This window comes from Echinops telfairi, unplaced genomic scaffold (genome assembly GCF_000313985.2).
Source record: "Echinops telfairi isolate 266 unplaced genomic scaffold, ASM31398v2 ScPeMD7_7469;HRSCAF=8507_0, whole genome shotgun sequence".
In the NCBI taxonomy this organism is placed as follows: Eukaryota; Metazoa; Chordata; class Mammalia; order Afrosoricida; family Tenrecidae; genus Echinops; species Echinops telfairi.
Genome location: NW_022111372.1, coordinates 22,426,079 through 22,440,404, shown reverse-complemented (window position 1 = coordinate 22,440,404; position 14,326 = coordinate 22,426,079). Strand labels below are relative to the sequence as shown.

At 46.0% G+C, this 14,326-nt stretch overlaps 1 protein-coding gene and 1 pseudogene across 5 annotated transcripts in view; one reads left to right on the top strand and one right to left on the bottom strand.

Annotated features, from left to right (window-relative positions):
- The window catches only part of TIAM1 (TIAM Rac1 associated GEF 1), a 472,990-nt gene that overhangs the window by 303,520 nt on the left and 155,144 nt on the right, over positions 1 to 14,326 (top strand). For all 5 annotated transcript variants that reach the window (XM_045284949.1, XM_045284951.1, XM_004711286.2 and 2 more), the window contains exon 3: positions 5,410 to 5,583. The gene's annotated coding sequence lies outside the window, so the exon portion shown is untranslated. The remainder of the gene's footprint in view (positions 1 to 5,409; positions 5,584 to 14,326) is intronic.
- On the bottom strand, positions 10,211 to 11,154 carry LOC101647347 (annotated as a pseudogene).

The window sequence follows — 14,326 nt, the reverse complement described above, 5'->3', positions numbered from 1 at the left end:
CTTGAAGAATGGTCTGAAACCATTTCCATAGATGCTTTCTGGAGGAGAAATGTGCGCCCACCCCCCCTGCTCCCCTGGATGGACATAAGTTCCACAGAGACTTCACGTCCTGACCAGGGTGCCAGTGGGGCAGGTGGCTTACTTGAGAGAGAAGCAGGGACACCCCTCCTTGTACACAGATCCTTGTGGCAGCCCGACAAGCACGCCCCCGGTGGATTGGGCCTTTGCCAGCACCAAGGGCGTGGTCATGCCATAGCCTGGCCCAGCTCCACTCGGGCCCCAGCCAGAGGGCCTCCTGGCGAGCTGCAGCTGTGATCCAGCACTCGGTGGACAGCAAGCTTTGTTCATGGAGAACATCTGGAAGGTGCAGTCTCTCCCACCTTCAGCGTATCATTCCTATTGTAGAACCACCGTGGCGGAATTATTTGAGCATTTTCTTTTAAAATCAGTTATTGAGATGGGAAACATCTCTAGTAGACATTCTTGTCTCATCTTTGTACCAAGAACGCTTAATCTTCCCAACAATTGATTTGGGAGTTAGGAATTTTACAAGTGCGTGGTTTTCCCCATCTGAAGGGGCTCTTCTGAGCTTCCCTTTCAATGGAGCCAGGTGTCAGCTCAGTAGGGTATGCATGGTTCTTTTTTTCTCCTCCACTTGGATTTAATTGTCTTAGATGATGTATCCTTGAATGTCACTCTGAGTTAGATGGGGCTTAAAATCACTAAACAAAATAAGTTGTGTTGTAATTAATCTTTCTTTCGGATCCACTGAAAAATTCTCAAAGCCATGACCCATCAGAACTACCCACCCTCCCAACACCCACGTACCTGACATTGGTTTGGGTCTGAGTGTGAACACTAGAAACGACATCCTGTTGATTTTATTCCATCTATAATTAGGATTCCAGCTTGTTTAGCATTTTGACCAAAAGGCCTTTCCCCCCAGTTTTAGGCTCAGAGTAAGGGAAAAAAATCTCCCTATTCTCATTAATTTACTGATCGGGACTATCTTGTGGCCTTCCAATCCAAGCCATTGAGTCGGTTCCTACTGAGAGTGACCCTATAAGACACAGTAGAACTGCCCCGTATGTTTCCACGGCTGCACATCTTTACCAGAGCAGAAAATCTCATCTTTTTTCCTGCGGAGCAGCTGATGGTTTCGAACTGCTGACCTTTTAGGCTCCATTTAAGATAAACAGAGCAAGATTTCACAAATTTACTTAGCATTTTAGATTTTATAGTATTGCATGTTGGTTCTCTGATTTTTTTTCGTATACAACAACCTTTTCAGACATGTCCTTGATTTATGACCGGGTTCCATTCTGACTACCCATTATAAGTCGTTTCTGACGTAAGTTGAATACCTTATGTTTTGTTTTTAAAAAGTTTATAACGGATCTTTGTCTTTGGGTGTGGAAAACATTACATATAAACTTACAGATGCTTTTTAAAAAAATATTAAATGCTTTTATTGGGGGCTCTTACATCTCCCATCACAATCCATACATTCATCCATGTGTCAAGCACATTTGTACATATGCTGCCATCATCATTTTCAAAGCATTTACTTTCAACTTGAGCTCTTGATAGCAGCTTCTCACTTTTTCCTCTTCCCTCCCACATCCTCCTCTCTCATGAACCCTTGATAGGTTATAGATTATTATTTTCATATCTTTCATCGTCCCTTCTCGCCCTTCACTCACTTTTCTGTTGTTCGTCCCCCTGGGAGGGGGTTATATGTTGATCCTTATGATCGATCCCCCCCTTTCTCCCTGCACCCTCCCCTAATCCTCCTGGTATCTCTATAGTCTCATTGTTGGCCCTGAGGGGTTTATCTATCCTGCATTCCCTGTGTTTCGGGCTCTTATCTGTAGCCGTGTGCATGTTCATACATTAAAAATTCACAAACCATAGAAATTTACTCTGAGGATAAAGAGCTAGATAACATTGGCATTTGCCTGTTGTGCTAGTAAGTAACTCCACTTGTAGAAGGTTCTGGAACAGCTGGAACATTCCTGGGCATGAGGGTGGCATTTCTAGTAAGAAAGTTAGTGAGCGTTGTCAGTAAGGTCCCTTCCTTCCTTCCTTCCTTCCTTCCTTCCTTCCTTCCTTCCTGCCTCTCTCCCTCCCTCCCTCCCTCCCTGTTTCTTTCTTTCTTCCTGCCAACTAGGAGCCCTAGGAGCTGGCTAGACATTGGTCTGTGATCTATAAGGTCCATAGTTCGAAACCACCAGCCATTCCTCTGGAGAAAGACAGGGCTTTGTGGTCCTGTAAACAGTTACAGTCTCGGACACTCACCGAGGCTGTTCTACCCTGTTCTACAGGGTCGCTATGATTTGGCATGGGCTCAATGGCAGTGAGTTTGGTTTGGGGATTCGATAACATAGATCCAGGTTCAATGACTGGATATGGTTAACGATGGTGTTAAGAAGCCTCCACTGAGTGACCCTTCCCCAGCAGATTCTTTATGGCTCCTGACTGCACATAATGGAAATCGTAGCAAGTGTTTATTGGACGGTGACATGGGCTGGGCACTAAACTAATTGGGTAGTATAGAACCAGCTGCCGGCCATTCAGTTCCACCGCATGTGTCAGAGTAGAACTGTGCCCCTGGGGCTTTCCGTGGCTGCCTTTTCCCATGGACATCACCAGCCTTTCTTCTTGGAGGCCTCTGAGTGGATTCGAATCTCAAACCTTTTAGCTATCAGATGATTGGGTTAGCCGTTTGCACCACTCGGGGCCTTCACTGTGTAACATAGAATACCTCCTTTAATTCTCATAGGAACCCAGTGGGCAAGCAGCTTATTATTTCCATTTGCAGACGGGCAAACTGGTATTTAGAGTTTACCCCAACACCCCTCTAGTAGGTGGCAAGGGTAAGGTTTGGGTGGAGCTCCCAGCACTGGGCTACATGCTGCCTCCTTATCTTTGCAGCTTTAGAAGAAAACTCCAAGTGGTGGTCGATGCCCCATTGGCCTGGCTTACAATCACCAGGCACGGTGAGGGTCACCGGCTGCAGGCAGGAGCCCCTGTTGGCCCATTTCAACCTCGCTGTGGCTGATGATCACAGGAAAACGGGCGGGAGCTTTTCACGGCTGCACATCAGGAGACATCAGTTCCATAGCCAGGCTCAGAGTGCCTCTCCCCCCATACCCCCACCCAAACCAGAGAAAGCAAAGGTACCGCACAGGCTGCGTTGTTTTTCTATATGTTTCCTAACGAATAGTCTACAACTTTCACCTGCCTTTCCTTATAGTTTTTATCTTTTCGGGAAATAAACGGCACACACTGACAAAGACAGTTTTGGTAGAAAGAACGTGTGCTTTTTTTTTAAGTGTAAAAATGCATGCTCAGCCTCTTTTTGCAGGTGGAAGGACAGTTGCCTGCAGGCCCCGTTTGCCAGCGAGAACCCAGGCTTGCAAATTATTGGCAGCTGGCACGGCAAATGAGCCCATTTCAATATAAATGGGTTGGTGCTTATTAATTTCTGCCAGTTCCTAAGCAATTCAGGAATCGCTTTGAAAAACTGAACATTTGCAGAGAGCCATTGGAGGGGGGTGTGGAGGAAAGGGGAGCAGACAGGCGGCCAATGGGGGGACTGTGGAAAGGGCTTGTCTTGTGGGGTAATAATGGGGTGCTTCTGAGAATGCGTGCTCCATTCCCTGCAAGCGTTAGTCACGAACTTCACGGTTAAATAGCACCTTGCAAGAGGAAGGAGAATCGTAACTTCGTTTGGTACTGAGTGCACATATTTATTTATTGACTGCCTGTCTATGGTCCTCTTCCACAAAAGTTGTGCTTTCCTCTGGGTCCCTGTTCAAAGCATTTGACATCTCAAATTCCTATCTTGCTGAAACCACCAGCCGTCTCAAGACAAACATCCATTTGGAGAGCCATAAGCTGGAGCCACCCCAAGGGATTCTTCCAGCTGATCTCCTTCCTCACTCCTACATCCTTGGAATTGGTTCTGGTGCATAGGGACCTCCTATAGGGTTGCCCAGCTGGATCCTTATGGGAGCTCACTGACAGCTTCATCATTCTCCCTCGGAGTGACCGCTGGGTTTGAACTGTCAGCCTGTGGCCAGCAGCCCATCCACCTGCCCCACAGCACCACCGGGCTGCCTTCTCATGCCTTACTCTTGTTAATTTCTCTCCAGAAGTTAGGCTTTTCAAGGGCTCCAGCAGAAAGCAAGTGTTTTGAGAATGATGATGGCAACTCATGTACAAATGTGCATGACACATGGACGGATGGGTGGATTGTGATAAGCACTGTACAAGCTCCCAGTGAAATGATTAAAAAAAAAAAAAGAAGTTAGGCTTTTCTTTATTTCTTCCCTCCCGCCCTCCTGCCTTTCTTACCAATGCGTTCCTGCTGAATCGGTGTTCTGTGGTTAAAATTTGGATATTGTTCCTCTCTTCTTGATTCACCTTTGAACTTGATGCCAGGTTAAGAAAATAGGTATGTGATCAGGAGGTTTCTTTTCTCTTTTTGATCATTTTATTGGGAGCTCGTACAACTCTTCACAATCCATTCATCCATCTGTTGTGATCAGGAGGTTTTTACATTTAGTTTGATCTTTTATATCGCTGTTCTCCCCACCCCCTCCAGCATTTTCTTCAACGTCCATTAGAAATCTAGCTCTGCTTTGATAGTAACTGAGCCTCGTTTGCGTCCTTTCTTTTTTCTCCGTATTTTGAGAACTTTGGTGAGTAAGAAGGAACCACGAAAACCACCCGATTCTATTATCCAATGCTGAAGTCTGTAGCAATATATTAAAGTGGCTAAAATAACCTCACTTGCAGAGCTATCTCGTACCCCAGGGTGGATGTACATGTATGTACTTGGTTTAGAGGAGCCGTGGTGGCGTATTGGGAACTCCTTGGGCTGCAGTCTGCAAGGTTGGCAGTTTAATACGACCAGCCGCTCCCAGGGAGGAAGGTGGGGCTTTCTGCTGCTGTAAAGAGTGACGGTCTCGGAAACCCACTGGGGCAGTTCTAGCCTGGCCTTGTAGGGTCGCTATGAATTAGCACTGACTCCAGGGCAGTATTTGTTTAGGTCAGGATGTATGCTGTTTTCTTATTGTATTCCTTGAAGGAGGGACTGGCATGTCACCGGCCGAGCACTTGGGTGGGGCAAATGGTTAAAACCACTCAGCTGCTGATGGAGTGGTTGGATGTTCCAGTCCACCAAGAGGGGCCTGGGAAGAAAAGCCTGCTTCTGCAAGAGCAGCTGTGGAGAAACCCGTGGAGCGCAGCTCTGCTTCCGCCCACGACAGCCCGTCCGTTGGTCTCAGGCGGTGGTCAGTGGGGCTGGTTCACCTGAAGCTGGGGCTGGAAAGCGGATGAAAATGCCCGTTGGCCACAGAATGGCTGACTGTTCGCTTTCTCCCTCTTTTTTGTCCTCTCCAGGTTTGGACTCATTCTTGCAGACGCTGATGAGACCGTGATGATGACCCGAAGGGGCAGGTGCTGCTAGGCTCCCAGCTCCCATCACTGTTCACCGGCACCCTTAGCAATCTCAGTATCTAAATGCCACAGTGCTCTTGGGGCAAGCTGGGCTGGGGACCACTGTTGCCTTTGAAGGTAGGTTGCTGTCTGTGTATTTGCGCCTGAGTAGGTACACATATACATCCATGAAAAAGTTTCCAATGGGAAGAGACAGATGGTATCTTTTATTATAGTCAGCACTCCTGTGTGGAACTGATGTAGCTCGTGGGAAAAAGAATTTGGAATCGCTTTTTAAGATTAAGGTTACGCCTTTTCCACAATTCAAATGTATTAGTGTTAAAGCCTAAAGAAAAAAAGAAAATGCAGGTACCTATGAAATCTCTTCTTCCCCTGTGAATTGCCCTCAAGGTCTTTTACATTTATCCCTGAGCTTCAGCATCTTTATATTGGATTATGTTTGAAATAGGCAAACCGGGTTTTAGACGCATACTTCAAAGCAATGATATATTTTGTTTTTGCTTTGGATAATCTTTAAAAGGCAAAAATAAACACCATGAAAATAATCTTTGCTGAATCAAAGATCATGTTTTATTTGTTGCAAAACTTTTGGTGTTTAGTCTTATGTGTGAGGGGTGTGTGTGTATCATAGCAAAAGTGGTTTTCATTGGTTTGTAAAGATTTAGCCGAAACTTTCAGAACTTTGTCTGTTTAATCTTAGCTCCCTTCCAGGCTCCCCCTCCGTAGTCGAGCTCAGCCTCCAGTAGAGAAGAAGGAACAGGCTTGAAACCAAGACCTCCCACTGGAAGCTAATTTTAAATTTGCAATCTGTTGTCTTGTGATTTTCGCTTCAAATTTAACTTTGGAATAAATACATTTCATCCTTTCTCCTGCCGTTTTGGAGGCCTGTTTCCAAGTCATGAAGGGTGATCATTATGTTTATTTCTATATGTTTTTAAGTACTTTGGGGGAGTAAAAAGGCATATTATTAATTATTATAATTTATATACATCGTTAAATGCATTATGGTTGAATTTCAGAATCCGGTTACCAAGGCTATGAATTGGAGTGTTTTGGATCCACCAATAGGATCTCATGTTTTATATCATCAAAGAGCTTTCTAAGGTGATTCCAGCGATGTCTTTTCCTACTGAGTAGAGCTGTAGGAAGCTTCCAAGTGTAATGGTGACTAAGACAGCGTCCCTTGCCTTAGGGAGATTATAATTAAGTGGGAAGTGGGCCTGTCCAAAATAGGACAAGTGTATCACTGTAGTAATAACCGTGCACAGTCAGACTGTGAGAAGGCCAAGCAAAGTGCACTGGAACGTAAACCAAAACCCAAACTCACTGCCGTGGAGTCATTGCCGACTCTTAGTGACCCTGTAGGACAGGGTGGAACTGCCTCTTTGAGTCTCTGAGACTGAACTCTATGGGAGTGAAAACCCATGTCTTCCTCCCGAGGAGCACCTGGCGGTTTCGAACTGCTCACCTCATGAATGGCAGCCCAACACATAACCACTAGCCACCAGGGTGCCTCCATTGTAACTTAGCTATTAAATCCAATCTAGGCAGCATTTATCTTTGGCACTTTCTCAAGCCATTTGTGTGTGGGGGTGGTGGGGGTGGGGGGTGCTGTTGATTGTGCATTGGGGCACAGTTTGTCCTTGGCTACTCATTTAAAGGCAGGCAGTTCAAAACCAGCCAGCTGCCCGGTAGAAACAACATCCTGAAGATCTGCTTTTATTAAGATTGCAGCTGAGGAATCGCCCTGGGGCAGGGGTCTTATCATCAACTTGAGTCGGGATTGACTTGATAGCCATTGGTTAGGTCACCATGGCACCAACACCCTCGCCTTCGTCAAGGAGCAAAACCCGGACACCCAGCAAACCGACAGTGCCTTCCCATCAGTGCACCGGAGTGACCACTGGACCCGGCCTCCTCCCTCGTGTGGACAGTTTGGGGTTTTCATTGCAGGCCTGCGGCTTCGTAAACATGTGCTTGCCAAAGTGACTCTCTAGTTGTGTGAGGGCCTCTGCAGGTTTGCTTCAAGTTTCATAATTAAAAATAGTTAAGCACACACACACCAAAAACAAGAACATGCTGACATGTTTTAATCTTATTTTTTCCGTGTAACAAGTTAAATGTTTAGTGTCGAAAAATTTGATACGCTAAAAGAGCAATAATTTTGGAAAAGTGACCTATTGTTCACTGTATCCAAAATAAAAAACCCAACTCACTGCCATTGGATCAATGCTGGATGTGGGTGTCCAAGACTGTAATTCTTTACCCGAGAAGAAAACCAGTCTTTCTCCCATAAACTGCTAGTGCTTTCTCGAATGATCCAGAATAGTTACTTAAAAAAAAATTTTTTTTTTACTTAACAAAATTTTCATCGACTCGAGAGGAGCTTTGGTAGTGTGTTGTTGAGGTTGCTTTTTGGGGCCATCCAGTTGGCTACAACCCACCGCGAGCCTACGCACACGGGAATGAAATGCTGCGCGGTCCTGCACCATCCTCACCATTGTCCCGGCCCGTTGACGCAGCCACAGTGTCAGCCCATCTCTCTGAGGGACCTCCCTCTTTCACCACCCTTCTGCTTCACCAAACTTGATGTCCATCTCCAGGGACTGGTCTCTCCTGCCAGTCTGCCCAAAGTGTGTAAGATGAAGTCTTGGCACCCTCACCTCTAAGGAGCGCTCTGACTTCTTCCAAGACAGACGTGTGTGTCCTTCTGGCAGTCAGTGGTCCTTTCAATGGTCTTCTCCGCACCACAGCTCCAGTGCAGTCTTTCTTATGCAGAGTCCACATTCACGTGCGCATGATGCAATGGAGAATGCCATGGCTTCGGTCAGGTGCGCTTAGTGCTCAGAGAAACATTCTTGCGCTTCAATGGTCTAAAGAGATCTTGTGCATCAGATCGAATGCTTGTGCATCACCTAATGCTATTAATACATCTTTTGATCTTTTTACTGCTGCTCCCACGAGCACTGATTGTGGATCCAAGAAAGACAAAATCCTTGACAACTTCATTCTTTTCTCCGTTTATCATGATGTCACCTATTGGTCCAGCTGTGAGGATTTGGGTCTTCCTTTCATTGAGGTGTAATCATACTGAAGCTGCAATCCTTGATCTCAATCAGCAAGTGCTTCAGTTCATCCTCGCGTTGAGTAAGCAAGAGAGTATCTGGTGACATAGTGGTTGTGAATTGGGCTGTTACCTACAAGGTCAGCAGTTCGAAACCCCCAGCAACTTCCCGAGAGAAAATCTAGGCTTTCTACTCCAATAAATGGTTGTAGCCTTGAAAACCGATGAGGGCAGAGCTACCCTGTCCTATAGGGTCACCATGAGTCAGAATCAACTCGATGACAATGACTTTTGAGAGTTCAAGGCAGTGTCTTGGATGTGTACCTCCCAAGTGGGTAAGAAGAGTTCTGCTCCACAGGGCTCCAGGAGTAGGGTTGCCTGTCTGCTGGTTTATCTAGTCCCGGCAGGCTGACCTACAAGGCTGGGCCGTGATCGGGAGAACAATCTTGCTCTTCAGCTGAAGGGTGTGGTGCACTGCCTATTTGGAATACTGCTGGAGTGTCTGCCTGTGTCTGGGGAGCTAGATTTCCCAATCCACAAATGCATTGGTATAAACTCCTTAGTCTTCAGGGTGATGAGGTAATTGCCAATTTCCTGGATGTCTTTTTCTTTCCTTCTCCTTTTTTTCTTTTTAAAAAAAATCATTTTATTGGGGGCTCATACAACTCTTATCACAATCCATACATACATCAATTGTATAAAGCACATTTGTACATTCATTACCCTCATCATTCCTCAAAACATTTGCTCTCCACATAAGCCCCTGGCAACAGCTCCTCATTTTCCCCCTCCCTCCCGCTCCCCCTTCCCTCATGAACTGTTGATAATTTATAAATTATTGTTTTCATATCTTACACTGTCCGACATCTCCGTTCACCCACTTTTCTGTTGTCCGTCCCCCAGGGAGGAGATTATATGTAGATCCCAGTAATTGGTTCCCCCTTTCTACCCCACCCTCCCTCCACCCTCCAGGTATCGCCACTCTCACCGATAGTCTTGAAGGGATCATCTGTCCTGGATTCCCTGTGTTTCCAGTTCCTATCTGTACCAGTGTACATCCTCTGGTCTAACCGCAGGAGTATTTTTGTTTTGTTTTGTTTTCTTCTGGTTAGCTGGGATGTTTTCTCATTCAAAATGTATCACCAGCATGTTGTAAACATACAGTTTACTTATTTTTTCTTGGCTTATACTGGTTTTACTTTTGTGTCTGTGTTGTAATTATAGAACAAATATATATGACAAAAATTTTGCCCTCTCAAGATTTTAAAAAAATGTACAATTCAGTGACATTAATCAGAATTATCTTATTGTGTGACTATCACCAGAATTCCCTTCCAAAAATGTTCATCACTCATAGCAGGCGCCAGTGCCCTCTAAGCAATAACCCCACTGCGCTTGGTAACCACTAACAAGCACCTTTGTGAAAACATATAAATGCTTATAAGTGGGAGGAAACAACATTTATCCTTTTGTTTAGCTCTCTTTCTCTGCTCGTGTAAAATCTGAATCTGTGTTCCCAATGATCTTGTACAGACGTGGCCAGCAGTTTCAGTATTTCATTCATGTCAGCAGTGTTTGTCCTCACCACACGGAGCACAGTGAGAATCGTTGCTTTTTTTTTTGCTTGAAATAGTTTATTGTATTTATATAATCAATCCTTATGGAAAATTACGGCTTGGTTTAGCTTTCTGAAACCCGTTCCTGAGCGCTGAGGAAGCTTGCCTTCTTCTGAGCTACCCCATCTTTCTTCTGGGCAAGAGACATTTTGGGACGATTCCACCTCTTCTTTTTCACATCTCTCTTAGGCTTCTTTTCACAGACCGGATTCTCTCGTATAGTGGCATGTGCTTTCTTGTACATCTCCTCCATCATGTCAGGAGTTACGTTATTCTTTATGTATTCAGAAAATTGTTTCTTGTAAGCATCTTCATCCTCTTCCATTAGGTAGCGCATGTTCTGCGACGTTCTGACCCAGGATGTGTTTTCGATGCACCTCTGCATTGAATTCCTTGATTTCTGAATCATAACCGGGGAATCGCTTGGTACTATGAGGGATAGACAAGCCTCCGTCCACAGCCCCCTTCAGAGCCCCAAACACTTTATTTCCAGTGGTAGTCCTGGCAAGGCCAGCATCCAGTTAGCGGTGAAGGCACCAGGTTGACCGTCGATGCTTTCCACATTGTATTCAGCTCCAGTTACCTCCACTTGGCCTTCATAGATTTTGTGCACGCCAAACCTACTAAGAAGCCTGCGGGCCAGCAGCAGGCCAGTGCAATATGCTGCAGCATAATTGGTCAGGCCAACTTTCACAGCATACCTAGAAAGTTCGTGAGCATAAGCTGCACAGACGATCATAGCCCCTTCTATACGGGCCCAAGCCATCTGGCAGATGAGATCCCTGTTGGTTACACGAGCTATCATCCTGTATTTGGGTGTATTGTACTTATTTTTATATTGGATTCCCAAGCGTTTTCGAGCATCATAATCAGTTTTGCCCTCTCGTCGTCGTCTTCTAAATTTCATGTGGTATCTCTTGAAGTAGGCCTTGTTCTTGACAACTTTAACAAACCCCATCCTGCGGAAAAGAGAGCCACGTCCGCGGATCGCCACAGACCAGCAGGGCCAGCGGCTCTACAGGGGGTGGGAAAAGGCGAATCATTGCTTTTAAAGCTGCTGAAAAGTCCAACATGCAGGCCATCTTGGGGGTGCTTCCCTCTTGAGGGCATGCCCCTATGAAGGTGGTTATCTTTTCCTCCCCTTTTGGAATGCCTCCTGGGCACAATGACCGCCATGCTGTGAGGTTTTGGATCTTCTAGGAGGATGTTGATCTCTCTTGTTGTTTTAATTTAACTGGTTAAGGTTGCAACTCCTGACTCACCTGTGGTGGGTGGCTGCTGGGACCTCCGTTCAGGTTTCGAAACCTTTGCTAAGTGGCTTTGAGCGTGTTCACACGTACACCAGTCCGGGGTTCACCTGGGCAGTGGGCTGGGCTTTATCTTTTTTTTTTTTTTTTTTTTTCTTTCAAACTATGGTTTGTCTTATGTTTTTTTTTTCCCACGCGAACCTTTTACTAACTTATTTTGGGTTGGTTTGCCTGAGGGGGTGAGCCCAGATCAAGTATGGATTTATGCATGGAAGTAGGAGATTCTATTTTCCAACTCTTTTGTTTCAAAGATCCCCCGGCATGTTTGCCTTCCAGAGACGACTCTTTCTAGTTCCTATGGCCAGAAAGAAGCGTCTGCCTTGCAGGTGTTGCTGGCTGTGCCGCAGCTCCACTGGATGCCAGACTGGGAGAGGCCCAATCCAGCCTGAAACCAAACTCATTGCCTTTGAGTGGATGCCAATTCATGGTCCCCCAGCAGGTCAGGGTAGAACTGCCTCAGGGAGTAGAAAGCCCCGTCTTTCTCCCAGGAGCGCCTGGTGGTTTTGAATCTCAGACCTTGTGGTTAACAGCACAAGGCATAACCAACCACTGTACCACCAGGGCTAATGAGAGGCACCACAAAATCCCCAACTCACAGCCACGGAGTTCATGCTGACTCATGCAACCCCCTGTGGGTTTCCGAGACGGTAACTGTTTACTGGGGTAGAAAGCCCAGTCTTTCTCCCGAGGAGATGCTGGTAGTTTCGAACTGCCAATCATGTAGTTCGCAGCCCAATGAGTAACCACTACACCACCAGGTGTACCAGGTGCTCCCTCCTAGGACATACAAGGAGCTTCAAATGTTTATGAAAAAATCCCATTCTTTAATCCAACCCTGCCACCACCCCCACCACCACCCACTGCCCATGAACTTTGTGGCGCTCATTCATAAAGTGGGGGGTGGGGGAGAGAGGGGAAGCAAGAGAAAAGTTAACATCTCAACAAGTTAATGATTTTTCATGCATGTCTGGGTGCCCCCAGACTTCCTGTTGGCGGACTGGTAATGCTGTGAGTTAAGCATTGGCTGCTGACTGCAAGATGGCCCACCAGCCCCCCCATGAGAGCAAAGCCAGCCTTTGTGCTTGCCTGCCTCTGAGTCCTGCCCAGCGTAGCTCTGACTCGGAGTTGACTGGCCGGCCGTGGGTTTGTTGTTTCATTGCAGAACCCTCACTTGACCTCACCTGGGCCTCCTTGTTCTCAATTCTTTTTCTGGAAAACCCTAAAATGTAATGGGTGTTTCCACAGTTCCCCAGCAACTTAACTTCTCTTAAGTTTCATGGCTTTAAACTTACTGCTCCCTCTGCTTCGCTCAGCCCTGGAGAGTTCTCTTGGTAGGAGTGAGGCGATTTGGCAGGCATCACAGGATTCTAGTCCTGAAGATAAAAGTGGCGCGTTCCCTACCTTGGCTGGCTGAACAGAACCGTACTACTAAAAATGCTATTAATACGACTGGCTTGTCAGCCTGATGCCTGGCATACTGTAACTCTTGAAGGTTGGGGCCATTTCCTTCAGGAACCCTCTCCCGAGGCTTTTAACTTGATGAGCTTTTCTGTTGGCAGAGACTAAGCCTAACCAGAAATGTGTTGCTGAAGATCTGCTGCTGATACCTATTTGCAGACTTGATAGATGTTTGCTAGAGGAGGGTAAACCTCAGCACAGGTTTGTGTGTTTCTTACCATTGGTTTATTTCACTCTCATTCTTTTGCCCTTTAAATGTAAACTCATAGAATTCTTAAAAGAGTGACTGTGGCTAAGAGTTGTTCCAGATCTTTTGTCATTTGTTGGCAAAAAGCACAGGCACAAAGATGCCCCCACCCCCGGTCATTCCCGACTCCTGATGACCTGGTATGTTACAGAGGCGAACTGCGCTTTACAGGGTTTTACATTCTTTCACCTTTTAAATGTAGCGTCGTCATCGTCGTTGTGTGGAAGCACACACAGACCTTTCTCCTGAGGTGCCTGTAGGTGGCTTCAAACCTCCAACCTTTTGCTTAGTGGCTGGGTGCTTCCCTCTTTGGTGCCACCAAGGAACTGCATAGGTATCTAGAGGAGACTTCTAGTATCTTAATTTACATTTACGAAATCAGAAATTTCAAATATGCTTGTCATGACCCTCGCTCTTACTTAAAATGCTTGTGGTTGTTGATATCCTTTTTTTTTTTAAACAGCTTCGGCATTGTTGCTGAAAAGATACTGAATTTCAATGAATGGTGACAGAAAACTTTTGGAAATAGGTAGTGGTGATGGTTGTTCATATATTTCATAAAACAAGTGTCCCTGAATTATAGACTTAAAGTGGTTACAATGGCACATTTTCAATGTATTTGACTTCAACTACGTTTTGAATGGCCATCCTTGGGGCTATACATAACACAGATGGTCAGGCCAGAGGGGATCTTTGCATCTTACCAATATTGAGCTATGAGTTCCCTCACTCCTGCCATCCAGTCAGTGCCAGCTCATAGCAGCCCTGGAGAGCGGGGTAGAACTGCCCCTGTGGGGTCCGAGACTGCCGCTCTGGAAGGGAAGAGAAAGTGCCCTGCTGCTGAGAGCGTGGGGTGGCTTGAGTTGGCCCAGAGATGCCTCAGGACAAAACAGAAATCTACATCACCCCCCCTTCCCAAAGCTATGAAAGTCCCCTTTAGCCCAAGTCTTCTCTGACACACTTTTTAAAAACCTCGTCTCTTGCTTCTTGAAGACACTACAGAAGTGTGAACCTACTGCTTTGAAATATATTTGCAAGTACTAAGAAGGAACTTGTGTTTCTTGGGAAATTACCCTCTGAGAATCAATCCTGTGCTGGGTGACCTGGATGGGAATAGCTTCACATGGTGTGTGTGTGTGTGTGTGTGTGTGTGTGTGTGTGTGTGTGT